Source organism: Podarcis raffonei, chromosome 12, assembly GCF_027172205.1.
Source record: "Podarcis raffonei isolate rPodRaf1 chromosome 12, rPodRaf1.pri, whole genome shotgun sequence".
NCBI lineage: Eukaryota > Metazoa > Chordata > Lepidosauria > Squamata > Lacertidae > Podarcis > Podarcis raffonei.
In genome coordinates, this window is record NC_070613.1 from 50,600,547 (window position 1) to 50,621,910 (window position 21,364).

Below are 21,364 nucleotides of genomic sequence, written 5' to 3' on the forward strand. Positions count from 1 at the left end.
TCTGGCATATATGTATTCAATAAACTGTTTTCAACTAACATACTAGTATCCATCAAATGTCAAAAGTGTTCAAATTTCAATACCCAATGCCCCCAGCACAGGGCTTTGGATAGCAAGTGCTGTGGCCTCTCAGGTACTGACAGGTGTCTAACCCAGTTGGCAAATGTCACATGTTGCTTGATGTTTAGGTTACAATCTTAAATGGAACTTACTTTTAAGTAGATATTCATATGTTTGTGCATTAAGTCTCAGAATCTGCAGGGGGCAGATTTTGAGGAGAAATAATCAAGGCAATTTTGTTTTGCTTTTTAAAAAAACTTTGCATCTTGATCTATGATTTAAACACACTCTCTTCAGAGAAGATATATATATATTTCTTTTTAAAATATTTTATAAATGAGTGTGACACGGACGACATATGCATTGCAAATGAAGGACAAATTTAGTGGAATGAAAATGAATTGTAATTCCCCCCCCCCAAAACAAGATGTTTTATGAGTATGATTGGTTTAATTGCTATCTTTATTATACGCTTTCTAAATAGTTTTCTGCCTGACAATTTCCTTGTTCCAATCCAGTATTCTAAAAATTTTCTATACTCCGAGGTCTTCCATTCACTCTCACATTCCAATTTTCTTCTGTCACTCAAAGCTCTAATTCAGCATATTGTTTTCATTATGCCTGTGTCAAGACACAGGTGTATAATGGTACTTGCATCCTCCTAAACTCCCTCCCGCTTCCATCCTTTGTCTTAGAGTTTTTCCTTTGGATTTCATTGTTTTACTGATGATTCCCCCCCCCCATGCTATTTTTCTTTGATCCTGAAGCTTGAATTATTTCATTTTACAGATGTAATTTTTTTTTTAGTTTATTAGCTCTCATGGAAAGAAATGGAATGTTGTCAAGCATTGCCTCTGAGACTTCAAAATGGAATTAATTGGGGTTTTTTATATTTTTTACTGAAAAAATTCCCCAGGCCAAGTGAAATTAGGAAGTATTTGAGAGCTATCTGGAAAAGACATACCCTCTATTCAAGTAATGGAGCAGCGACAGTATCAAAATAAAAATAAAAATAAAAATTGAAATGAGGGTTGTCTTTTTTATATAAAAAATGGAAGTCGATAAGTGTCTTTTATCTCAGTTAAACAGGTTGATATGAGTCCATATACAGTGCAGATAATTCTCCCAGTTGCTGAAATGAAAAATAAACCCTAAGACAGGGAAAATATCATTCATTAATGAACAAAGAAGTTCATCCCTTACCACCAAGGACACATTTTTGCTTTTTTATTATGCTGTGTCCATCAGAATTGAAACATACGCACACATCCCAAGCTCAACTTGTATGTTTCTGGTATTAAAAACATGATTATTGGGCTGGATTTAAAAGTAATTACCTTGATATGGTCTGTACTTTGGACATGATTAGTTGTTCTGAACATCAGCTTTGGAGAGGGTAACATGACACGTTAGCTGCATTCTTGGAGTTCATCTTTGGTGGTTTGTCTAATTCATCTGGACCGATGATGCACCCACAGATATAGTCAGTCATGGCTGTGATTTACTGGAGACACTGTAAGACATCCTCAAGGGAAATTAATGTGGCAAAAATACCTTATGGACAGTTTAACTTTTAAAACCCTGCTAGAAGAGAAAGATAAACTGGCAATGGGAATTTATGATAGTATAAATGACTGGTCCAACCCTTCTGCTATCTTCCATTACAAATGAGTTCTACCCAGGGCACTTTTACAAATTATATGGTGACAAATCCGAGTTGGCCACTGAGCAGACACTTGACAGAGCTGTAGCCAATCCTTTCTTTGTTGTTGTTTAGTCGTTTAGTTGTGTCCGACTCTTTGTGACCCCATGGACCAGAGAACGCCAGGCACTTCTGTCTTGCACTGCCTCCCACAGTTTGGTCAAACTCATGCTGGTAGCTTCGAGAACACTATCCAATCATCTCGTCCTCTGTTGTCCCCTTCTCCTTGTGCCCTCCATCTTTCCCAACATCAGGGTCTTTTCCAGGGAGTCTTCTCTTCTCATGAGGTGGCCAAAGTATTGGAGCCTCAGCTTCAGGATCTGTCCTTCCAGTGAGCACTCAGGGCTGATTTCCTTAAGAATGGATAGGTTTGATCTTCTTGCAGTCCATGGGACTCTCAAGAGTCTCCTCCAGCACCATAATACAAAAGCATCAATTCTTCAGCGATTAGCCTTCTTTATGGTCCAGCTCTCACTTCCATACATCACTACTGGGAAAACCATAGCTTTAACTATACGGACCTTTGTTGGCAAGGTGATGTCTCTGCTTTCTTAGTAAACCCTTAAAGGCCACATTCACCATACATTGGTAAGGACGTAGGGAGGCCAAGAGGCAGAGTTGATTCAGGCTGGTGAAGAATCACAGGTGTCTTCCCCTCCTGCAACAAGCTCCCCTCCCCCTGGTCTCCCAGTACCAGAAGAGGCATGAAAAGAGTGGTGGATAGGTGGGCTGCATGCAGACGTAGTCTCTGATTGCTTGGGGAAAGCCCTGGAAAGGAGGGCACAGCTGTGAGGAGGGAGGGACTTTCAGTCTCGGCAACTGATTTTCATGGAGGAAGACCACCAGGAATGAACTGGTCTGCTCATTAGGCCAGACACTCAACCAAGTCTGTAGAGATTGTGTTTTTGCCCATAAAGCATTAACTCCTTCTTTGATTACTGACCAGCACACTCCTGTGACTTTGTGTTCCTGTGGTGGCCCTCCACTGAAAGAGCTGCCCATAGATTCTTGAAAATGAGGTCACAGACAGGGTCTGAGTGAGGAGCACACCTTTATTAGAGCTAAGCCCCCTCCCCAGTTCCATGGAGTTGCCCACAAACATTCTACAGAGCAGGACCTGGTGGAAGTAATTATCAGTTCATAGACTTTGGGGGGGGGAATGAGATAAGAAGACAATTGCTCCTCCCATCATGTGCTTTCCATTTTCATCCCCCCCTCCCTCCCCAGTTTGGGATGATTTGTACAATATGGAGCTGCCATATGGTGGATTGAGGACTGAGAGCAAGCCCTCTGACTTCCCAGCCATAGGATTGTACAGTTCACTTCTGAGGAACTCAATGAAAAGGATAAAACTTGGAAATATGATTTGGTTATTGGCGGATCTTGGGGTCTCAAATTTCGGCAGCATCCTGTGTGATGAAAAAATTAAGCACTCCTCCTCCTGTCTTGTTCCATTCTAAACCATAGTGCCCTCAGCGGTGGCCCCAAGACTCTGCATCCAATGTAAACGAATCGGTCATGATCCCCTAAATCCGCCTCTGGCATGGTGAATTAATGTGCTGGATGGACAGGCGCACTCTGAAATAGCAGCAAGTATTTGGCGGCCATGAGCAGTCGGGGTTCACCTTCAAAGTTTTGGAGTTCTAAACTTCAGCCAAATTTGCATCTCCCACAAGTTTCAGGAATAAATTGCCGACTTGATGATATTCAGAGGATAATGATAATATGTAATCTGCTTATTATGTTATGTGATCAAACATATCCCAGAGAGGAAGAATTGTTTATTCCCGGTGGGAGGAAAGCAGAATGTTTATGATACATCAGGATGGTAATGGACATTCATTTTGCAATCGAATGAATTTTCTCCCCTTCTAAACATATGATCCATGATAGCTCAAAGGCTGCTTGGAGAGGTAGATAATTAGCTAACCTACTGCCTAGAGAAATAGCTGGAAGATTTCTTTTTTAGAAGTCTTACACAAATGGTTTGGGATATTATGCAAAATTAGCTTCAGTTAGGCTTTAATTTATCTAATTTAATTTAATTATTGGGAAAAGTAAATCTTTGGCAGAGTAAAAAGTAAAGGAAGATGTGACAGAGAAGACAGGGGCAGAAAAGGTGCTGGCATATAAACTGCAGCAATTAAATACTGAAGGATTTATAGCTGCCTTTCACAAAGCAAGTGAAGAAGTTCAAATGCCCCCCCCTTCTGCCAGGCATCCATAATTACTTATGTTTTAGAAGGTTCTATATCAATCATAGTTAAAACCTTAAACCGTGCAAGGTGAAATCATCACTTAACTGAATTAAGCTCAGTTGCCAAATAAGACTCTTGTATTTTAGAGCTCTTTGCACTCAGCTGACAGATAGCAGGTCTTGGATAGGATAACTGGAATTTGATTTTTTTAATTTGACCCTGCTTCATTAACAATATCCAGGCATGTAGAAATTTATTAGGTGAAGTCTTCCACACAACTTACCTTCAGGCCAAGAAAACGTAAAAATAACCCTGTTGGATCAAATCAAAGGCCTTGCTAGTCTAGCTTCCCGTTACTAATAGTAGCCCATCAGATTGAGCTGGGAAGTCCGCAAGCTGGATGTGAAGACTGCTAAGTATAGTAATTTAATTTAATTCACTGAAATTGTAAATACTTGTATGCAAATTTGATTGGTCGGTAACTGAATTCTAGAGAGGGCTCTAGTAGTTCTCATGCGATTGGCTAAGGTTGGTCACATGGGAAGTATCTAGCGAAGGAGAGACTCCATTTTATGTGAAGCAAGATGACTGTGTTTTAATCCACTGTGAACACTGCTAAGTTGAATAGAGTGTTGGAGGGTTTCTTCTCTGCTTGAAAGAAAAACTGCAAGAGAAGGTAAAAATGGAAATCTCTCATAAGTGCCGCAAGGCATGGCCTAATTAAGATATGGAAGGCTGAGTGCTGAGCTCTGGAAAGAGAGGAAAATCTGGTTGTTGGGAAGTTAGAAGAAGAAACTGTAAACCCATGATTGGAAAAGCATGTGACTGTAAATGTTACGTTTTAATTCATCTGCTGTATAACTATCAGTTTCTGCAAGTAAAGTTTTTGAATGTTAAAGTCTGGACATTGGTTTAATTTCCACAGAAATTTTTATGATGTGAGCTTCTTAGTTGCATTTTTGCTACCCTTACTTCAACAAAGAAAACAGCCCTATTCTGCGATCAGTATTCAAAGGCATGCTGTTGTGGTTCGAGGACCCGACCCCCACTTGGTGGAATAAAGACACGTTGACACAGAATATAAGGTTAATGGGCAAGAAAAGGCCACAACTTCATTGATTACAGCAAGTGAGAAGGTATTGGCTTAGGCATTTGACCATGGAAAATTTGACTCCACCCACTTGAAGAGGGGTGAGTCTGAAGAGGGGGTTAACCACTAGTAGGGGGAGCCTGTTGATGCTAATACAACTATAAGCTCTCCCCTGATGTCACTGAGGGTCGTGCCATGGCCCCCCGTCACACAGGCATCGGACAGGATACACAACCACTGGGTTCCTTTAATGGAATACCCAAAATTGAAGGCGTAGGTGATGGCCACATCTAGCCCTTCCACACACCACAAACACATTCCAATGCCTAACCGCCCAATACCAAGAAAGTTATGACGATTGCTACGAGGTAGGCGAAAAAACCAAAAGGCCTAATGCCAGTTGGAAAAATCCCTACCAGGCCCCCTGGGCAACCTGGGCAACCAACCATAGGTCCATAGCAAGGTCAAGAGAAAAGCTAAGCCCCAAGCCCTAAGGGAGTGGTGGGTGGGTGACTCGCGACGAGAAGGTGAGCAAAGGGGCTGAATGGCTGGCGCGGCTGCGTCTTGAGCAGCAAACCACGCCCCCACCAAGCCGCCCAATTGGGTGCTCAACCGGGAGGAGTGGCGCACCAGCCATGTGGATGGGGCAGGGGGCATAACACTCCCTGCGTGACACGGGAGTCGTCTCCCGCCCACAACACCTCCCCTCCGGAAGGAGGAGAGGCCTTCCTGAAACTTAATGGTTGGATATGACTATCAAGACCAGTAAAATAATTTTTCTGCTGGCCAGGAATCAATGGACTGGAAGCTGAGTTGCTGGTGCATATCCAGGCCCAATTCAGGAGCTTGAGCTATGTCCTGACGCACCCAAAACACAATGGTAGAGACTCTTAAACGGAGGGAAGAGATTTTTGTTGAGGCAGCATAATGGCTCAGACTCACCAACAGACTCGGAGTTATACCAGCTCCAAGGTTCTGACTAAGCATTTGAATGCCAGGACTAGCAGAGGTAGGAGCAGGAGGTCCTGAGTTCAAAACTAGGGCAAGAGGTTCCCAGACCACATGGGAGCTATTGAGTTGTCCCAATGGGTTCCTATGCCCACCCACCAAACATTTAAAGGCAAGGTGTGTTGAGCTTACTCATGAGATCCCCATGTCTTATGTGAATGGCCTCTCCAGCCAGAGCTGCCAGATTCAGAGAAAGAGGAGGACTCCCTCATCTCACTTCTGCTCTGCTGCATGAGCCCCCACATCCCATACTCCTCTTCACCCTCCTTCTCATTCCCCACAGCCTGTCAACCCAAGGCAGAACATGATGGTGCCTCATGACTGTGATTTTAAGGCTGAGGGTAGACTAAGATTGGTGGGGCAGTGCCCCATTTGCTCTGATAAACTAGGTTCCACTGGGTATTGCATTTTAAAAGACTTTAAAAACCCACATTAAAAAAATAAAAAATAAAGCTGATATAGGTTTTGGACATTCTGCTGTTTTATTATTTTTACTGCTGTGGTTTGGAAGTGGTTATATATTGGTGTATTTCAGGGGTAGTCAGTGTGATGCCATTCAGATGCTGTGGACTTGGAGATGGACAAAGGACCAAGTAACTTCAAACTAGTCTACCCAGGGCAGTCCCATACTCAGTCAAGTTTCCTGTGTGCCTGTGCCGCCTAATGGATAATTGTAATCTTGGAAGGTAGGAGAAGATAGAGATAGCTTTGTATAATGTGTTATGGTCTATTTTAAGATAATTTCCCTACTCTTTAATCCTGTCGTGCAAAATGACAGAATGTGCTGTGTTCAGTTACATAAGATCACAGCATGTCATAGAATGTAATGCAATGCAAGTTGACATTGCTTGCTTTGATGTGACATGTGCATCATTTTGGAACGCCGGCTTGAGGAAGCTGTACAAGACGATAGGCATATGTGAGCTGACAATGCAAACAGTGGACACAATGCTAATCAAGTTCAATGTGCATGGCATCAGGCTAGTGGAGCCCTTAAAACATCCATCACCATCCTAATTGCCTGTGTTGCACTGGATATGCTAAATTCACCATATCTGTCTACTAACACATGTCTATGTTGTGTGCGAATGCATAAAGCAAGATGGAGTGGCTATGCATGTGTGAGAAGTTGAGTATCAACTATTTGCTTGCTTGCAGTATTTAGCAGGTGCTCTTCAGCCAAAGCTCTCAGAACGGTTTACAAAAAATAAAAATAAATAAAAGCAATATAACCAAAGCAAAGCAATAATAACAAAATGCCATAAAATATTGCAATGTGTTATACATAAAGCTGTCTTTGAAGACAGTTCGGAAACTTCAGCTTGTGCAGAATTCAGCAGCAAGGTTCTCATGGGGGCAAGAAGGTTTGAGCATATTACACCGATCTTGGTCAGACTGCACTAACTGTCAATTAGTTTCCAGGCCCAATTCAAAGTGCTGGTTTTGACCCATTAAGTATTAGGACTGCAATACTTCAAGGACTGCCTCTCCTCATATGAACCTACCAAGACCCTGAGATCATCCTCTGAGGCCATTCTCCATGTGTCTCCTCCATGAGAGGTTCGGAGGGTGGCAACATGAGAATGGGCCTTTTCTGCAGCAGCTCTCCATGTATGGAATCAACTTCTTGTTTATGGAGACAGCAGCAGGGGGACCTGGTATAGGGCATCAGAAGTTGCCCATGATATGCAACCTGCATGCAGGTTCACAAAGGAATAGACAGATCTTACAAATCTTGAGCCAAAATCTATTAATTGGAATGTGGTTAGAACATAGCCTTTCTCTAGATGTGTTAGTCCAGTCAGAACTAGACATTATGACATGTGATGATGGAAGACGCCACATCTTGTCAGGAGCCCAGGCTGCCGTCTTGATAACACAGCATGCAAATCGTAATTAGCTTGAAGATTTATTCCAAAACAAACAACCAGCCTTGGAAGCTCTATTGGAGCTTCCGTAACTTACAATTCAGTTGACCCTTCTGAGGAGTTCTTCCTGGTTCTGCAGAATATCCTGAACCTATAACCCTTACGTTTCTGGTTTTGTTTCCTGTTTAATACCTTCCCCATACGTCTGCTCCTTGGGCTCATAGGATTAATTGCCTCCTCTTCTGGTGAGGAAATATTCCCCCTCCTGATTTCTGATCCTGCCAGTGCTTCTTGAGCGAGTTGGCTTCTCTCCATCCCGCTCTCTGCTAGCGTCTTATCTGCATTCCTTTCATTGTCAGGAGGAGGGGGAGGGGGAGCAGACAGCCCACTGCTCCCCACTGTCTGAGGGTAATGCAAGCTTCCCTGCTGCTGGCTGCTTCTTAACTCATGCTGTGCCTCTCTACTTGGGGCAGATGTGTTCATGACACATCTCTCCTCTCCTTGCCTTCACTGCTAATGTCACAGCAAGAGATCATCATGTTGCAAGTTTCTCACCTCCACAGTCAATGAAGTGGAGCTGGTGTGAGAAAGTAACATCATTCATGCCATGTATGCCATGCATTTTGTAGACATTATAGGGGGAAATTGGAGGCAGATGTACAGGACTGCAGCTTTCAGTGGCAGTTGCACAGGTCCTGTAATACCTAATCTGGCCTACAAGAGCCTTTAGATGTTATACCACCTGCACCAAACAATGGACTGTTCTGTGCTGCCATGCCTATAGAAGCCTGTAAACGTGCAAATTTATCTGATTAAACACATTGTTCTATGTCGTTTTGATTAATGCACACATTTCTGCAAGCAGTAATTCACTAATAAAAGGTAAAGGGACCCCCGACCATTAGGTCCAGTCGTGGCCGACTCTGGGGTTGCGGCACTCATCTCGCTTTACTGGCCAAGGGAGCTGGCATACAGTTTCCAGGTCATGTGGCCAGCATGACTAAGCCACTTCTGGCAAACCAGAGCAGCACACGGAAACACCGTTTACCTTCCCGCCGGAGTGGTACCTATTTATCTACTTGCACTTTGACATGCTTTCAAACTGCTAGGTGGGCAGGAGCAGGGACCGAGTAACGGGAGCTCACCCCGTTGCAAGGATTCGAACCCCTGACCTTCTAGTCGGCAAGTCCTAGGCTCTGTGGTTTAACCCACAGCACCACCCATGTCCCTTAATTCACCAATATCTTCATTTTAATGCACACTTTCCCCTAATATATACACTTTTATAAATATTGCTTGAAGAACTGCATTGCAAAATTTTGATGAGCACCAACTTCAAACGATGGAAGATGTGAATGTTATGGATTCAGCTTTAATTCATCTACTAAATTAAATTTCTCCTCCCTCCCTCTATTCCTCTAAGATTCCTTTCGTTCTGTGTCTGCTAGCTGGGCAGGGTACCTTTTCTTCCTCCTGCCTAGTCCCATGCACTGATTTGAGTGAATAGTGCGATTCATTTCCCACTGAGTCAACAATGACCCGATAACCTCTCTATAATCTTTCTTAATCTCTCTCAATATTTACCCTTCCATTCAATAAATCTTGAAACCTCAAGTGAGCTTTAATATCTTCTTAATATTTGGTACCTTTGCACTTTCCCCTCTCTTTCAGGGAAGTTTGCACAGAGATTTTTATGATATCAGATAGATGTTGTTGTGGACACCTAATATTGGATCTGGAAAAATATTTTCTAGTTCCCCTGTGGCTAATATACAACCAGATTTTGGTATCCGGTTAGACGCCAGCAATATCTGTAAACAAGGGGCAGCATGATTCCTGTTGGTCACCCATCTTCTCCCTCTCCATGGAATTATATATGCATTTGGGGATAGGGTTTAGGTTGGTGGTAGACCTCCATGGAGAAGGTCAATTTCTGGCCTATCCTGTTAGTGTTATTATTTATTAATTTATATACTGCTTATATACCAAAATATCTTCTAAGAGGTTTACAACTCCAAAATCAATCCATAATTGAAAGGCAAAATAACATTAAAGCATCCTTGATTAAATTAAATTATACAATAAAACAAATAATTAAAAACATAATAATTAGAACAGTTAAAACGATGAAATCACAATCAATTCATGGGAGTAATTGCCTAAACAGGTCTGTCTTCAGGAACCGCTAGAATGCCAATACTGATGGGACTCTCTTAGTTCAGCAGGGAGGGCATTCCACAACACTGGTGACAACAGTGAAAAAACCCGTCTCCATGGTACCACATGAAGATGGCTATCTTATCTTTTCCAGGCTAAACATACGCAGCTCCTTCAACCTATGGCATCCCTTCCAACTCTACAATTCTCTGCTTCCATGACCAGCTGCAATGAGGAGCTAGACCCACCAAGGAATCCCCCCCCAAAAAAGGAATGGAGGGTGTCTTCACCAAAACCTAGAGCCAACACTGGCTGGGAGCAAACTGGTATTTGTCAGCTTTAATTTCACCAATGTAAAATGGGAACATTGATTAACTTTGTAGGGCTGTCCCAACGATGAAGGTAAACGTAGAAGTAAAAAAGGTAAAGCACCCCTGGATGGTTAAGTCCAGTCAAAGGTGACTATGGGGTGCGGCGCTCATCTCACTTTCAGACTGAGGGAGCCGGCGTTTGTCCCCAGACAGCCTTCCGGATCATGTGGCTAGCATGACTAAACTGCTTCTGGTGCAACAAAACACTGTGACGGAAGCCAGAGCGCATGGAAACGCCATTTACCTTCCCATCACAGTGGTACCTATTTATCTACTTGCACTGGCGTGCTTTCGAACTGCTAGGTTGGCAGGAGCTGGGACAGAGCAACGGGAGCTCACCCTGTCGTGGGGATTCAAACCTTCTGATTGGCAAGCCCAAGAGACTCAGTGGTTTGTACCACAGTGCCACCCACATCCCTTCTTCCAAGGATGAATAAAGATGGCAAAGGTACTTTGAATACAAAGCTGCCATGTACTTCAGTACTTAGCTATATGGCTTCAGTCAGCATGGTACCAAGTTCCCTCAAGGCCCAGAAATCATTTTGTAATAATAGCAGTGTACTCTGTACTGTCAGCCTGTATTGAAGCTCTCTGATGAATATTAAAACCATACCGCATTGCACAGTCAAATGTTACAGACACAATTTGGCAGCTGGCATTCAATATCTTAGATTAAGCACCGAGGCCTGAGCACAATGCCCATAGAGTGGCAGACACCCCGTCCCTTGCTTTAGTTTTTCTGAAATGTCATGTCTTATTAAAAACCTTCCCGATAGGATTATGGGGCTACAATTTATGCATTTCTCAAAAGAAAACACAGTCGGAAGCTCTCCAGGCTACAAGAACAAATCATTAGCCTGATAATATATTGTTTAGAGGAGTCAATTAGGCTTTGGAGAGGGGGTTGGGGTTGTTCGAGGGGGGAAGCAAAAAGGGCAACATTTCCGCAAAGTTTAGGCCTTAATGGCATGTGTCAAGAAGCAAATAAAAGAGCAACAAGGAAGCAGGGCTGTCCCGCCTCAGTGCTTGGTGTCTATCTGAATAAGAGGTTGGGATTGATTGACTCAAGCTTCCCGTGCGAGTCTATCAGGGTCATTATGTTTGTTACAGGATGAATGGCATAATTGTTTTGAGGAAGATATCAGCACGCTCAATCAAAAAGCTAATATGTGCATTATTGCTTTGCTGGTTTTTAAACCCTTTTCTCATTATAGGCATCGATCTTGCTTAAAAGCTCTTCTCCAAATGTTTGGTTCCATGACATGAACAGATCCCTTATTCTTTAGGTTCTCCCTCCCCCTCCTCCCTCTGCCCACCTCCACAACTGCTGCCAGATCTTCCTTCAGGTTAATTGCAGGATGCTAAAAACTACTTCGCTACGTGAGGTGAACATTCTTAAAGCAATGTATTAAGAGCTGCTGTTCAAAGATTCTCATCTTCTCTATGGACTGGAATGGTTACAGTTCCTTTCCCATCTTAATGTGGTGGTTGGGTTGGGGCAACATTTCCCTTCGGCACTTTGCCACAGCAACACGTTTCCTGCCTTGCTGCATGTGGCTTCTTGCTTCCTGATCCTCGGACCTCGGCTTCCTGACTCCCTGCTTCTTTCCCCCTCGGACTCTTGACTTCGTGACTCCTTGCTTCTTGCCCCTCGGACCCTTGACTTCGTGACTCCTTGCTTCCTGACCCTCGGATCCCTGACTTCTGGACCCTCGTTCCTGCTCCCACCCCACCATCTTGCCCCCGGTCCCGATGTCCTCAGCCGTAGATCAGACCATGACATTAAGTTCTTATGCTTAATACAAATAGCAGAAGTCTTTACTTTCTGTGACCTTCACCACCCCTTCCAGAACTGCAAAAGAAAGAAACCCAAGTAGCAAATCTGGAACTCTCAAGCTATGTGTGGCATGTTTGCAGAAAACAATTTCAGTATACAGACACAGAGCTTTATTGCAGCCCATAGACCCAAAATACACAGTACAACAATATATAACAACGACTCTTCAAAGCTTAATTTGCATGTTTATAATGAACTTGTACAGAACAAAAGGGCCCATTGTTGCTTGCTGGGAATCATTTGTTTGGGTCCATTTTCGCAACAGAATCCTGTACACCTCTACTCATAAGTCAGTGAATTCAATGGGATTTACCCCCACGTACGTGTGCACAGGACTGCAACATTAAGAAGCAAGCTGAGTTTGTTAGCCAGGAGCTAACTCCATGCCGTCCCTTCTCTTCTCATCCCAATATGCCACTATCTCAATTTGCCACTACTGCCACCCTTTTCTCTTCAGCTAGTGGTACCATCAGGGCAGGATCTTGGGGCAGAAGTCCAGGGCCTCGTCTCCGTAGAATGAGCAGGAGGGTGAAAAATACACCATGGGTAACTTACCACATTCTGAAGTATGGGAAGTAATACACATGATCATCTGAAGAGAGCCACTCATATCTGTATCATTAGAATCATGTTGTGCTTCCTCTTGCTAAGGAAATGAAATATTGAAGCTCTCTTCTGATTGGAGGAGAAAGCAAGCTCCTTGCCACAGCTGGTCCTCTGGCCAATATTATTAGAGACCTACTTTTGACTGGTATAAGTTAGGCATTCATAACAAACACACATCTATGGTAAGACAGTGGCAACACAATACAAAGCTGTTTGAGCAGGACGGAGCCCTTATCTCTGTCACACGTGACTTCCATTTTGCAAAACGTACAATTCCATTCCATTCCAATGTGCTGAAATAGCCACTGTTCCTCTCTCTTGTCCAAATTTTCCCTCTAAGAGCCGTTTCCATCTGAAACCAGGTCAAATCCTGACATTGCCCCTAATTTCTATTGACAAGTTCACTCGTTACTGTTGTGTATCCTTAAGAAGTTCCCTTGTTAAAGGCTGTGAGGTTAACCACTGAACCCAGATTGTCTCCAGTGAATCAAACTCAATTTTCTTGGGCTTATTGAAAGCAATCTGCTCTGCTCCAAAGGAGCTAATTAGAGTGAAGAATGCAGCATGTTAGTCTGGGCAGTGCCATTTATTGTATTCTCAATTACATTATGCATTTCCTTCCTGCAATTTTGTGAAATCATTTCACTCTATCTCTTTTTCTCCTGTTGGATAGAAATGGGCACATTGTAAACAGAAATGAGGTGTACCACGGCAATAACGGCTCAAACACCAGCACTTAAATATCTTGACTGAAGGGGGGGAATGCAGAGGCTGTCAAACTCATCAGCCAGCTATAGTTACCTTAATGACTTTAACCTGCTCACAGGAAGGGGGAACTGCTCAGAAGCAGAGTACATGTTTTGCATGCAGAAGATCCCTAGCTCAATATCCAGCATATTTTGGCAAAAAAAAAAAAAAAAAAAAAAGATCTCAGTGTTGCAGTGTCATAGCTCAGTGGTGGGGCACCTGCCTTGCATACAGAAGGTCCCAGGTTCAGTCCCTGGTATTTCCAAGTAGAACTAGGAGAGATCCCTGCCTGAAAACCTTGAGATCTGCTGCCGGTCAGTGTCAACAGTACTGAGTTAAATGGATCAATGACCTGATTCAGTTTAAGGTGTTAAAGATAGAACTTAATATGCTTAAAATGTAATGTTTGTATGCATTGTGTTTGAAAACATTTTGCAGAGGGAAGGCTGCATTAGGCTCAGGAGGTTTCACTCTGGCAAATGCGGCAGAAAAGGTCGGATGGTTCCATTTCAGTCTTCAGGCTGCAGATCTTTCACAGCAGGAAGGTGAAACCAGAGAACTAAGTGGTTTAAAAAACAAACAAACAAACAGCAGTGGAGCTAGTAGATATCAAAGCTAAACTCTGTGATGGCGAAAAAACAAGTTGCTTAGGATATCTGTCTCTCTGGGATCAGAGAGAGGAAAGTTTATAGAACCGTTTTAAGGACTCTGAAGAAGACAGGACTGCGTTGCTAGCTTGTAAAAAAAAAAAGTAGCAATGTGTTACTTTGCATCTTGTAACATTTATTTGTATCTGTTTTAAGACAGTTTCCAGTAAAGCTTTGAAAGTCATTCTTGTGGTGGGCAGCATTCATTTCTACTCTGCACAAGGACCGGATCAAGGATTCCATTGCAACAACTCTAACATAAGGCATCTTCTGGTGTTCCTGAATGCCTCTGTGTGAATCACAAGAGCCACCTGAGTTGAATTTTGAATTGAAGTGTGGCTAGCACATCAAATGCTTGCATTTTATCAACTGACTGCTTAGGAATGTTTGGGTTTCATATATGCCTTGGGTTCCCACTGATTCCCGCTCCAATCAAGGCTCCAGGAAGTCCCTCAAGTTGGCTTATGGGAAGTTTTGCATTTACTCAGAAGTGATTTGTTTTTATGGTGAATGTGTTATTACTTTAAAGCTGTGATGGGGGACTCTTTTCTGCCAGAGGGCTTCATTCCTTTTTGGGCAACCTTCAAGGAGGGGCAGGGGGGTGTCACATGGCAGCAGTGGGTGGTTCTACAGGTAAAAGTGAGCAGAGCAATCTTTGTACAGTAGGCTAGTTTCAGCACATACTTGCGCATCCTTACACACCCTGGTGAGGGATGTGTCCTGGGAACAGTTCTAAGGGCCAGATCGAGAAGCCAGGAGGACCCTGGCCCTGAGATTCCCCATCAGGGCCTCAAAGAAATAAACTGCAATGGAAAATGGGAACTTTGGGAAAGAGAAAAACTGGACTATTTAAATCAGTGTCTGGACTGCAACACAGAAGCTCTCCATGTAGCTGCTAGGTTCCTAGATCTAAAAGATAGGCCCACGGGGCTAAATATTTGGTCCTGATTTCTCATTTTACTACTTGATTGTTTTCTCTGGTGTTATAACACGTCTACCCCACCTCCAACCCCCACAAAATAACCTTCTAGAACCTAAGCTAGACGCAGAATTAACCAGTCCAATAATTTTAATTGGTAATGTGGCTGTTGACATTTGTTGTTAATTGGCTCCTGAGGAACAAAATTATTCAAATGGCTAGCATTTGCTACTTATTCCTCAGTTTAAACATTTTTTAAAAAAATATATATATATAAAGTGTATGCATGATAATGCATACACAAATGTGTGTCTGTGTATATAAGCTTGATCCCGGTTCTTTTCACACTAGGCAGATGAATGTGAGAACTTGAGAGTAATTAATCAATGCAAACTTTCCAAATTTATCTCTGTTAAAAGCACACCTGTGCTACGTGTAACTTTGTGCTGATCCCGAAGAAAATTGTGCAGTCTCTTCATTACCCATCAATATTCTTTCCCCTCTTGTTGCTGGGAACAAGGGTGAAAAGTGCAAACAACCACATAAATGCTGATGCCATTGTCACAAAGTCTCTGCTGAAGGTCCTACAGACATATAATAATACCCTTTCCCCAATATAGTGCAAGCCAAACTGGGGCAGCCCTGAAATCAATGGGGAAAGCATTGATAGTGGCAAAGGCTCATGATTGTGATTCGAGGACCCGATCCCCGCTTGGGGAATAAAGACACGTGGACACAGAATGTAAGGTTAATGGGTAAGGTAAAGGCCACAACTTTATTGATTACAGCATGTGAGAAGGTATTGGCTTAGGCATTGGACCACAGAACATTAGACTCCACCCACTCGTAGAGGGGTGAGTCTGAGGAGGGGTTAACCACCAGTAGGGGAAGCCTGTTGATGCTAATCCAACTATAGGCTCTCTTTCTGATGTCACCGAGGGTCGTGCCATGGGCCCCCGCCACACGGGCATCGGACAGGATCCATGACCGCCGGATTCCTTTAGCGGAATACCCAAAATTGCCGGGGAAGGCGATGGCCACACCTTGCCCCCCGAAACACCAACAACACATTCCAATGCCTAACCGCCAAATACCACGAAAGTTGTGATGGTTGCTACGAGGTAGGCGAAAAAAACCAAGAGGCCGGGCCAATTTAGCCAATTGGAAAAAACTCCTACCAGGCCCCCTGGTTAAACAGGGTGACCAACCAGAGGTCCATAGCAAAGTCTCAGGAACAGCTAATCTAAAGGGAGTTGAGGGTGGGTGACTCGAAGAAAATGTGTGTGCAATGGTGGGGATGGCTGGTGGGGCTGCGTTTGAGCAGCAAGCCACGCCCCCGCCGAGCTTCCCTATTAGGTGCTCAACCGGGGAGGGGCGTGGCACACCAACCCTGGAGTTGAAGCAGGGGGCGGAGCGCCCCCTGCATGACGCAGGAATCGTCTCCCGATCACAACCCCTTCCCTTCCTGGGAGGAGGAAAGGCTTTACTAGCACACAAACACACCTAATCCATGCCCATCCAGTGTCGACCCAACCTGGATCTGGGGCCCAGGTTGATGGGGTGAGCGGCTCTAAAGTTTAAACAGTGTTTTAAACTCTAAATAAATCTGCAGTCAGGAGGGGAAGGGTGGAGACAGAGATGGTGCATCTTCTTCGCCCTTCTCCCAACTGTGGGAATAACTTGCATCATATAACCAACATGCTTAAGTCTAATTAATGCACGAAGGGATTAAGACAATAGAATAGGCCAGGCTTAGCTCACCTTGGGAGGGGCTAAGGAATCAAGCTCCCCTCCAGTCTACCAGAAATGCTCTCCCTCCCACCTATGGAGGAGGAAGTAAAAATAAATTAGTGGGATATGTCTCTCTCTCTCTCTCTCTCTCTCTCTCTCTCTCTCTCTCTCTCTCTCTCCATGTGTGTGTGTGTGTGAGAGAGAGAGAATTACCCACCACCACCTTAGTGCAGTCCCTGACCATTATATGTGGCCCCCCTGGGGGGGAGTGCTCACCCCTACAATGCAGTACAAATGGTGCAGTTTTTAGTACCTGCTGAGATTACATGGCTGCCAAGCATCTATGAAAATTTGGTCCCACACGGGTGGCACTGTGGGCTTGCCGGTCAGAAGGTCAGTGGTTCGAATCCCCACGATGGGGTGAGCTCCCGTTGCTCGGTCCCTGCTCCTGCCAACCTAGCAGTTCGAAAGCACGTCAAAGTGCAAGTAGATAAATAGGTACTGTTCTGGCGGGAAGGTAAATGGCGTTTCCATGCGCTGCTCTGGTTTGCCAGAAGTGGCTTAGTCATGCTGGCCACATGACCTGGAAAAACTGCCTGCAGACAAACGTCGGCTCCCTCAGCCAGTAAAGCGAGATGAGCGCCGCAACCCCAGAGTCGTTTGCGACTGGACATAACGGTCAGGGGTCCTTTACCTTTTTTATAACTGCCAGTCACATAGTAACCTTTTCCAATTGTGCAGGCTCCTGCCAATCTATTTAACAGTCTCCTTCCATTTCTCTTACTGTGCAAGTAAAGAACTCAAAATGGCATTAAAATAAAAATAAAAATGCCAGGGTATGAAAGCTGGCCATCAATTTTGTGTTTAGACTTTAAAAACAAAACTGAAACGAAGCCCAATTCCTTGCTGAAATGTTGGTGCGGACCCTGCAAAGATATAAATATCGAAGAAACGATATACATTGCAGTTGCAGGACACCAGCTCATAAAGTAGATTGTATCGTATGGCGTTATTCAATGACCTCTCCGAGAGCCTGCACTGTAGAAATGTGAAAGGTAAGAATTTCTCTGCTGTGTCTACCATGAGGGATTTGTGAAATCCTGCAGAGAATCAGGGAAGATCTGCATTACAAATTGCAATGCGTTCTCTCCCACAAGCCTCACACTCCCCAGCTAGCTCCATTGAATGTAGTTTGCTGCCAGAAATGCCTGTATTACAGTTTAAATTGCTCATAAGCCAGGAGTCATGGGCAACATGTACTTTTGAATTCCTGCAATTTGGGGAGTTGGTCAAAAAAAACAAACAAACTGGAATGTTAAAAGGATATTTGTGGGCTTGAATGGCACTAGTCACCTGCTACTAGTCTCAGAAGTGGGAATAAAAATAGCTGCTGCTTTAAAAGTGAGGGGGGAGCGGAGCAATGGTGATATAAGAACTGTGGTAGAATTTTGCGTGCGGAGCTAATTCAAGAACTCTCTTGCATAGGTAGCCTAAATATCATTTTTTTAAAAAATGAAATATATATATGGAGCTGTATGGATAATATAGAATTCTATATATTTAATCAAATATGTAATGTTTAATCCAATAAGCAAACCTCTAAAATTATAATAAATAGAATATATATTTGTCAATGAATAACTACATCCAGTATTTATATTTGCTATTTCAATTCAATACATTCTTAATAATATTTTCTTTATCAGCTTTAGATTCAGTCTAACTCATCTGTACTCCCAGTCTTTAGACATCCCCCAGCAAAGAGGGTGGATTTGCCAAATGCTGTACTTCATTGTTCCAATACGAGATAAACAAACTCAACGTCTTGTTAAATTTGGCTTCTTGCTGCCCACACTCTCTCACTCTCTCCAAATCCACCCATTTCCTCATGTTTGCCATGTTCCAGATTTTGCCTTAAACAGAATCTCCAGAAGGGGGGGGAATGACATTTCCCCAGTTTGTACATATTGTCATTCTGGCTACCTGGTCTTTAGCAATGACTTTGTGCCAATGCAATAGGTATGTGGGCAGTGGGACCTCTAAACACCAGCTATGCCAGTGTCAGCCATATATTGGTAGTCACAAGAGGTGAACTTGCAAGCAATAAATACATGCACAACTTAAAACTTAATCCTACACTGCACCAACATCTTCCCACCCACTCTCTCTCTGTCCCTTTGTTGTCTGAGGTGGAGCAGCAAATGTTCCCTTCTCCACACCCCAGCCACACATGATGCACTCGAGCCCTGACACATAAAACCACAAGCATTTACCATCCTCTCTGGCAGGAAAAAGGTAATCACAATAAGTTGAAGAACCCAGAAGAGTTCCAAGTTGATACCACAGATTGAATTTTGCAGAGTTAGAACCATCTGGATTTATAAGAGTCCATAAGTAAGTCAGAAAGCAGACTCAAAGGTTGGCAATGAAAATGGCTACACAACCAGTTTGTTTTTTTTAGTGCTAGCCCACACCCAATAGTTCATTGTGTGTATAAAGGTGAAGGGACCCCTGACCATTAGGTCCAGTTGTGGCCGACTCTGGGGTTGCGGCCCTCATCTCGCTTTATTGGCCAAGGGAGCCGGTGTACAGCTTCCGGGTCATGTGGCCAGCATGACTAAGCCGCTTCTGGCGAAACCAGAGCAGCACATGGAAATGCCGTTTACCTTCCCGCTGGAGCAGTACCTATTTATCTACTTGCACTTTGACGTGCTTTCGAAGTGCTAGGTTGGCAGGAGCAGGGACCGAGCAACGGGAGCTCACCCCATCACGGGGATTCAAACCGCCAGCCTTCTGATCAGCAAGTCCTAGGCTCTGTGGTTTAACCCACAGCGCCACCCGCATCCCTTCATTGTGTGTATACTTGACTGAAATTGGGAGCCCCAGGATACGTCTCAAAAAACTTGAGTGTATCTTATCTAAATCACTATTATATGCTTTTATCCATATTGGGATCCCAAAAAAGTAGCTGGGATGACATTGAAAAGCCATCCATATAAACAAATCCAATGCTAGAAATGGAAATAGAGGGTCCTGAATGCTGTTTTATGGTGGGTCCCCATCCCATATAACATTTCTGCAGCTGAAGCTCCATCTCCCATTTGTCACATGAGCCAACACAGGCTAGGATACAGAATTTGTTTTGCTTCCATATGATGAATAAGGGTTGAGGGGTGGAAAGGAGAGATCAAAAAGAGAAAGGCTGCCTTTGGAAAGATCTGAAAGCAGCACAAAGAACTGCTTCTGCTGTTATACAAAGTTGTTATGGTACTGTTCAGTAATGGTGTATAAAGTTTATAGCTAAAATGAAAACAGTATATTTAACATTTTCTCCCCGTAATTTCAGACTGCATAGTAAAGGTTATATACAGTATGAATTTCCATTTTCTTTTCTTGCAGGATTTTTGCCACAGGACTGCAACAGTAAACCTTGTAAATGCTACAAGGGAACCCTTGGCAGAAATACTCGATGATAACTGCAGTATTAATCGGATCTCATTAAATACCGTATTTTTAAATGTTATAGCTATAACTTAAATTAGAAACTTTGAGCACGAAATCTGCAGGGTGTGCTTTATCCTTCCACCTTTAGAACCTAATATTGTATCCTCTGTGTTCTATGATTTCCATTAGTTTTTGTTCTCAAACAAGAAATCTGCTGTTATATGTAGCTGTCAATAACACACGAGTCATTGCATCAAAAGGTAATGGTGTCAGGTTTGGTTGGTTCAGTTTATTAAATTTATGTATTGATTCTCACTAAGAAAAGCCCCAAAGCACTTTACAACCAAGTAAAAACATACCATGATAAAACCACTTAAACAGTCTGTGACTTATACAACTTCTGTATTTTCTTTCCATTCAAAAGGTATCAGCAAAAGTTAATTTACTTGCATTCTTGCTGCAGACAAGACTCTGCATCAGATTATAGGTATGTTCCCTTCCACTTCTAGCCCAATTTGTCAAAGGCAACAAGTACACACAGGTGCTCCCTGCCCACCTGGCAAATCATTTGTGCCAACCTTATCTCTGCATGTTCAGTTCAAAGCACATAGGTGTAAATCATGTTCTGCTTTCAACAGAAAGAACAACCACACAGTATTTTGCAACACAATTCAAGAAGGCCCTTTCCTGTGTCCCCACCAAGTGCGTCTTACGAGGGTGGTGGGACTGAGAGAAGGGCCTTCCCTGAAGATCTCAGAACTTGAGGCAACACGGTCTTTCAGATAGCTTGGACCCAAGTCGTGTAGGGCTTTAAAACCAGCATTTTGAATTGTGCCAGGAAGCAGACCAGTAGCCAATGGAGGCCAAAACTGGGCACCATGGGGTGGGGGCTGAGGCCCCCCCAAAAAATTTCAAGGAGGGGACTGTTGGGAAACTGTGTACGTGCAGCTACTCACACAGAGCCAATTAAGGTTTGGCA

The 21,364-nt window shown here is 43.5% G+C and overlaps 1 long non-coding RNA gene across 1 annotated transcript; it reads left to right on the plus strand.

The window, feature by feature from the left end:
* Positions 1–6,051: 6,051 nt before the first annotated feature.
* On the plus strand, positions 6,052–20,835 carry LOC128424180 (uncharacterized). The gene is made up of 3 exons (XR_008332946.1): positions 6,052–6,175; positions 6,594–6,744; positions 20,341–20,835. It is a non-coding gene; the product is annotated as an uncharacterized LOC128424180 (long non-coding RNA).
* Positions 20,836–21,364: the final 529 nt, after the last annotated feature.